The 7,825-nt window shown below is 35.8% G+C and overlaps 1 long non-coding RNA gene across 1 annotated transcript; it reads right to left on the bottom strand.

The window, feature by feature from the left end:
• Positions 1-7,221: 7,221 nt before the first annotated feature.
• Positions 7,222-7,585, bottom strand: LOC111494255. Its single transcript, XR_002720161.1, has 2 exons — positions 7,467-7,585; positions 7,222-7,360 (listed from the first exon to the last, which is right to left on the bottom strand). It is a non-coding gene; the product is annotated as an uncharacterized LOC111494255 (long non-coding RNA).
• Positions 7,586-7,825: the final 240 nt, after the last annotated feature.

Genomic DNA, 7,825 nt, shown 5'->3' with positions numbered 1-7,825 from the left:
TTTTTTTTTTTTTTTTTTTTTTTTTTTTTTTTTTTTTTTTTTTTTTTTTTTTTTTTTTTTTTTTTTTTTTTTTTTTTTTTTTTTTTTTTTTTTTTTTTTGTTGAAATTTGCAACTTTTGCGAATGGGTGCAGATATCTTGGTCTTGCTTGTTTAGGACGTGTTGTCTATGGTTGCATGCCCGTTCTAAACTCTTTTTACATGCTTTTATTCTAGATAGGTTTTTACCATTCCATATTGGGTCAGAATAAGGGGGTATGATCGTTCACCAAAATCGTGTCTACACTTGCAAGGGCTAAAATGCTCCAAAATGTACTATAGGGGATATGATTACTTGCCAACTTCTTTCTACTCGATAGTTATATGCAGTAAGCCGTTGTATTTTTCTTACATTTCATATAACACCAATTTCAATTTCTCCAATCTTCCTTTCAAAATCTCTTTGCCCCTTTTCTAAAACCTTCTTGAATCGAGGCTAGTGGCTCGAGCATATGTCGCTTGGCCGTTGGCGATGCAAGAATGAATAGACTACTTAATTCATTTTTTTTCTTTGGTAGTGATAAGGAATCAACTCAAGAGAAAACTTTACATTCAATTCAAGAAAAAGTTTTGGCAATCAACTCAATGGATATCAAATAATAAGAAATCGCTACAAAGGAAGTAAGTTTAGTGTTTGATTGAATATCTCAAAGCAAAAACACTTGTTTGAGGTTGAAACTTACTCCACAAGTAAGATCGATCATGTTTAGCTTGAATGATTCTAAACATACAATCTAAATTACATGGAATTGCAAAAAAACTTAAGCCATTACTAAAGAAAAATGTAAGAACACTTGGCCTTCAGAACACGTGACTAAAAAGACGAAATCGAAAACAAATAAAAACAAAATGGAAGGTAAAAATCCGGCAAAATTTAAAATAAGAAAAGAAAATTAAGGACACTAAAATTAAATATAAAATCAAAGTCAAATGTTACCAAATAGGAATTGCAAATATAAAATGAAATACAAAAGACTCTAAATATGAAAACAGACAAAGGACTCTAAAAGACCGACAAGGGACTGACGCTTCGGAATGACACCCCTCTGTGACAGTGCAGCTCTCGAACACCCCCCCACCTCAACTGGTACCTGGAAAAAAAGGGGAGAAAGGGGTGAGTATAAAAATATACTCAGTAAGCAACCTACTTGTAGGCTCTTTTCGCATCCTTATCTTGGTAGGTATCCATGGTCTCTCTTGGGTTTTTGAAGAGAGTGATCTAAGCTGCAACTCTCGTTTCTGTATCTTAGGAGGCTTGCCCATTTTAAGCAGTGATATGATCAGTGTCCTGAGGTGAGGCGCGACCTCATAAGTAAATCTGAGGGGATCATATGGCTGGATCTGAATACGTAACTCTCTCTGAACAACATCCGTGGAGGTTAGCTGACGACCCTCACATGGGACCATACATCCACTAAATGGGGTGCGACCCCCTGTGTACCGGTTAGCTACTGAGTCATCCAATGTGATAAGGCAACCCTAATCACATAGGATGACTCAGTAGCTGCCAAAATCAACATGTCAACGATCCAAACTTTTGTTGAAGCAAGAACCCTTGAATCAAAAGTAATTAACACCTCTTTATACGAAATTTGGATCACCAAGAGATAAGACTAGAATTAGATTACCTCTTACGATTAAAGATCTAGAAGCAAGATTTGGAAACCTTGTTCTAAATTGAGTCACTCCACAATCTAACTTGATCAAGGCTTGATTGAATGGCTCGGGTGCAATTCTACCACAAGAATTGCTTGAAACTTAGAAATGGCAAAGATGATGCTCGAATTTCAAAGGGAAACGTCTCAGTTTGAGATCTGAATTACATTCATCCACGAATCTGATTTTTACATAACATATTGTGGGTATTTATAGTCTCCCGACAAAATACGTTTGTGACCGGGATTCAATCCTGATCCCCTTTAATCTCCACAAATGACGAAGTCAATTTTGACCATTGCAAAATGAAAACAAAAAAACAATCTGATATGTTTGAGTGGCTAAATAAATAAAATTGAAATCTATTAACCTTCACTCAAACCTTGTTATTGACATTTTTAATGTTTTCCAACTTCAACCGTGAAAATTAATTCTACAAATGATGATTGAACCCAACCAAGCCGTTCTTCTTCGCCTTGGATCATTTGGAACACCCACTCGAATCCCGATCTTCTTCGCCTTGGATCGTTTGGAACATTTGGAACACCCACTCGAATCAGAAAAATCATCACCATTGTTTGGAACATTTGGAACATGTTCTTCATCAATGTATCAGCTTTTAATTTTACAAATATTGATATGTTTGAGTGGCTAAAGAAATAAACTTGAAATCTATTAGGCTTCACTCGTATAAGTTTAAACCTTGTTGTTGATATTTTTAATGTTTTCCAACTTCAACCGTGAAAATATTTAATTGTCCTTCGTCAATTGTATCACCTTCTATTCAAACCTTGTTGACATTTTTAATGTTTTCCAACTTCAACCATGAAAATATTCAATTGTCTTTAGTCAATAGTATCACCTTCTAATTCTACAAATGATGGTTGAACCCAACCAAGCAATTCCAATTTTGTAGATGAAGAATGAATGTTTGTTGAATCTTCTTCGCCTTGGATCGTTTGGAAATTTGGAACACCCACTCGAATCAGAAAAATCATCACCATCGTTTAGAACATTTGGAACATGTCCTTCGTCAATTGTATCAGCTTCTAATTCTACAAATGATGGTTGAACCCAACCAAGCCGATCTTCTTCACCTTGGATCGTTTGGAACATTTGGAACACCCAATCGAATCAGAAAAATCATCACCTACATCAAAAGAACTTAAGTCAGCAACATTGAAAGTAGAATGTACTGAAAAGTCTGATCAATTTTATATGCATTGTTATTAATTCTTTCAAGAACTTGATAAGGGTCATCCCCTCTTGGATGTAACTTTGTCTTCCGTTGAGATGAGAATGGCTCCTTGCGAAAATGTATCCAAACCAAGTCACCATGTTTAAAAATGATTTCAGAATGTACTCAAAAGTCTCCGGGAAGATCAATTTTATATGCATTGTTATTAATTCTTTCAAGGACTTGATAAGGGTCATCCCCTCTTGGATGTAACTTTATCTTCCGTTGAGATGAGAATCGCTCCTTACGAAAATGTATCCAAACCCAGTCACCAGGTTTAAAAATGATTTCCTTCTGTCTTTTGTTAATCCTTAAAGCAACTTTAAAAGTTTGGATCTCAATTCTCTCCTTCACCTCCTTATGCAATGTTTTGACTTGTGAAAGTAGAATGTACTGAAAAGTCTCCAGGAAGATCAATTTTATATGCATTGTTATTAATTCTTTCAAGAACTTGATAAGGGTCATCCCCTCTTGGATGTAACTTTGTCTTCCGTTGAGATGAGAATCGCTTCTTGCGAAAATGTATCCAAACCCAGTCACCAAGTTTAAAAATGATTTCCTTCCGTCCTTTGTTAATCCTTAAAGCAACTTTGAAATTTTGGGTCTCAATTCTTTCATTCACCTCCTTGTGCAATGTTTTGATCAAGTCTGCCTTACTTGTGACTGCGTCACTCACAAACATATTAGAAGGAATAGGAAGCAAATCAAGAGGCGTAAGTGGACTAAATCCATAAACAACTTCAAAAGAAGAACAATGAGTTGTACTATGAATTGCTTTATTATATGCAAACTCTACAAATGGCAAACATTCATCCCAAGACGTAATATTCTTAGAAATGATAACCCTAAGCAAGGCTCCTAATGTTCTATTAACCAACTCAGTTTGTCCATCCGTTTGAGGATGACATGTAGTTCAAAACAACAATTTGGTACCCAATTTACCCCAGAATACTTTCCAAAAGTGACTTAGAAATTTAGCATCCCTATCACTAACAATTATTCTAGGGATTGCATGTAATCTTACTACTTCCCTAAAAAATAAGTCAGCAACATGTTTTGCATCTTCCATCTTGTTACATTCAATAAAATGAGTCATCTTACTAAATCTGTCTACCACAACAAAAATACTATATTTACCCTTTTTAGTGTGCGGTAAACTAAGAACAAAATCCATAGATATATTAGTTCAAGGTTCATTAGGTACATTCAAAGGAGTGTACAATTTGGTTGTGATCTAGATTTAGCTTCTTTGCATTTAAAGCATTGACTACAAAATTTATGAACTATCATGTTTCATTTTTGGCCAAAAGAAGTGTTTCATATAACATATTATAAGTTTTATTAATCCCAAAATGTCTCATTAAGCCACCACCATGTGCTTCTTTAACAAGCAAATCTCGGATAGAGCATTTAGGAATACCAAGCTTACTTTTCTTAAATAAGAATTCATGAAACACATAATAATCATCTGTTTTTGTAAGACAAAATGCATAAATAATTCCAAAGTCATGGTCATCTCGATATAATTCTTTAATATGCTCTAAATCCAAGAATTTGTACACTGAGAGAAGTAAAAAGATTGTACCTTTTAGATAATGCATCAGCTACCACATTATCCTTACCTTGCTTACATTTGATGACATACGGAAATGTTTCAATAAACTCTACCCACTTTGCATGCCTACGGTTCAGTTTGCTTTGACCCTTAAGATACTTCAAGCTTTCATGATCATAGTGGATCACAAATTCTCTAGGTCATAAGTAGTGTTGCCACACCTGCAATGTGCGAACTAAAGCAAACAATTCTTTATCATAGGTAGGATAGTTCAATGCTGCCCCCATTTAGTTTTTCACTAAAATACATTACGGGTTTGCCATCTTGCATCAAAACAGCACATATGCCCAAATCACTTGCATCACACTCAATTTCAAAAGTTATATCAAAGTTAGGCAAGACAAGTAATGGTGCATTGGTTAATTTATTCTTAAGCTCATTAAATGCATTCTCTTGTATATCTCCCAATTTAAAAACAACATTCTTTTTCACTAAGCCATTCAATGGTGCAGCTATGTTGCTAAATTTTTTTATAAATCTCCTATAGAAGCTAGCTAACCCATGAAAACTACGAACGTCACTTGCATTTTGTGGTGTTGACCAATCCCTAATTGCTTTAACTTTCTCTTCATCTACTTCTACTCCATTTTTACCAACTATGAAGCCAAGTAAAATTTTTTATAAATCTCCTATAGAAGCTAGCTAACCCATGAAAACTACGAACGTCACTTGCATTTTGTGGTGTTGGTCAATCCCTGATTGCTTTAACTTTATCTTCATCTACTTCTGCTCCATTTTTACCAACTATGAAGCCAGTTAACTTTTTCCATGCAAAAACTACACTTGTTAAAATTAGCATAAAGTTTCTCTTTTCTAAGTGTAATCAAAACTAACTTAACATGCTCCACATGCTCATGCAAGGTCTTTGAATAAATTAAAATATCATCAAAATACACAACAACATGCTTTCCTAAATATTCTCTCAAAACGTGATTCATTAAGCGCATAAATGTACTAGGAGCATTAGTTAACCCAAAAGGCATAACAAGTCATTCATACAATCCAAACTTAGTTTTGAACGTAGTTTTCTATTCGTCTCCTACATGCATTCTAATTTGATTATATCCAAATTTCAAGTCAATCTTTGTAAATAAACATGAACCATGCAATTCATCAAGCATATCGTCTAGCCTAGGAATATGATGTCGATATTTTACCGTGATTTTGTTGATGGCTCTACAATCCACGCACATGCACCACGTTCCATCTTTCTTCGGCACCAATAAGACTGGTACAGAACATGGACTCAAACTCTCTCGTATATAGCCCTTCTCCATAAGCTCCTCTACTTGCCTTCGAATTTCTTTAGTCTCAGTTGGGTTGGCTCTATAAGCTGGCCTATTAGGAATTATCGCCCCTGGAATGAAGTCTATTTTATGTTCAATACCTCTAATTGGAGGTAGTCCTTTAGGGACTTCATCTTGGAATACGTCATCAAATTCCTGTAAAAGAGATTGAAACATACTAGGCAAAGACAAATTATTATCGTTAGGGACCAAACATCCTTCCTTGTACACAAGTACAAAGATAGTTTTTTGTGAGAACATTGCCCTTCTAACCTCTCCAACTCTAGCCAAACAACTCACATTCTTTCCTTTTTCTCCAATTTCATTCTTTTTTTCAATATGGTTTTCTCGTTGACTTTTCTCTATTTTTTCACTTAACTCCTTTTCCTCAAACTTTTTCTTTTTTTCTTCCAACTTTAATTTATCAGCAAATACATTTGCAGAACTCAAAGGCACAAGAATGGTTTTTCTACCATCTTTTACAAAAGAATACCGATTCAAATAGCCATCATACATAACATTCCTGTCAAATTGCAATGGTTGGCCAAGCAATATGTCTCCAGCATGCATTGGTAAAACATCACAAATAACTTTATCTTTATATTTTCCTAAAGTAAAAGATATTAAAGCTTGAGAAGTTACCTTCATTGTTCCACTGTCATTGAGCCATTGAAGCTTGTAAGGTTTAGGATGGTATTGGGTTGGAATTAGCAACCTTTTGATCAGCATTGTACTAACGACATTGGTGCAGCCTCCGCTATCAATTACAAGACTACAAGGAGTCCCCTTGACTAAACACCTTGTGTGAAATAGGTTGTCTCTTTGATCATCAACATCATTCTCTGTAACTAGTTTTAAGAAGTCTTCTGGTTACAAGTACCAAATGACTCCCATCTTCTAGTTCCTTCTCATGCTCCTGGATTTCCTCTTCAACTAGCTCATCATGGTCACTTTCCTCACTATCTGTGACAACTTATCCATTCTTGATGATCATGACTCTCTTGTTAGGACAATCACGACTAAGATGACCAATTCCTTGACATTTCCAACATTTGATGTCTCTATTTCTTTCTCGAATCTCCTTATAATCCTCCGCTTTCTCTTTACCCTGGGAGGTCTCAGCTTTGTTCTTTTTGTCAAGATCATACTTGCCTCCAACTTTGAAATTAACCATGATGATCACGGGTCGTAGTTCGCCACGTGTCGATCACGGGTCCGCCTCTCTCCTCCGTACGTCGGCCGACGTTTTCTCTCTCCTGCAGGTGTTTCAATTTCCAGATTAACGTTTTCGATCTATTTTCTTTGGATTTTTTTATCTTTCAATCCGTAATCCATATCAACAAAGTTTCTTCACAAAAATTGTAGATCTCATATTCTACTTCTACAATATATTTTTTTCCATGAACACAGGATGAGTTAAGGTCGTCAAAGATACAGAAAAACTCACATTTTCTGTTTTCGATCGGTTTACCCGAAGTCCGACTAAACTCCGATTTTTGTCCGATTCTCGTCCAAGAACTTCAAGAAACCTGTATGAATTTTATTTTAGTCACATACCTCATAAAATTCCAGATCTAACGCTCAAGAAACTCCTCAAATCTAGATAAAATTGAAACAATAAGTTCGTAACCTTACTTTGTCCGTTCTCGGATTTTCTTGCCGGAATGAGTGGATCCCCCACCCAAACTCCTTTTCCTGCACAGAGAGAAGTATTGCTTCGAAGTTTCTTGCCTTGTATTTCGATCTCCAACGCGGTTTGTGATCCGCTCTTCCTCTCTCCCAAACCCTAACTTCTTCTCCTTTCTCCTTTCTCTCTCTCTCTCTATGGTTTCCTTACTTCACGTGTCATTATCCCTATGGCTTTTTCTTCATACGTTAGATCCTCCCGAAGGGAAAGTGTCTCGTGATCAATGATGTGAGTGGGATCCGGAGTGTACTTTCTCATCAACGATACATGGAGTACGTTGTGCACTACGACGAGCGTGGGTGGTAAT

The sequence above is a fragment of the Cucurbita maxima genome, unplaced genomic scaffold, assembly GCF_002738345.1.
Source record: "Cucurbita maxima cultivar Rimu unplaced genomic scaffold, Cmax_1.0 Cma_Scf00020, whole genome shotgun sequence".
NCBI classification, from domain to species: domain Eukaryota; kingdom Viridiplantae; phylum Streptophyta; class Magnoliopsida; order Cucurbitales; family Cucurbitaceae; genus Cucurbita; species Cucurbita maxima.
The sequence above is the reverse complement of the archived record's forward strand: the minus strand, read 5'-3'. Positions and strand labels throughout refer to the sequence as shown.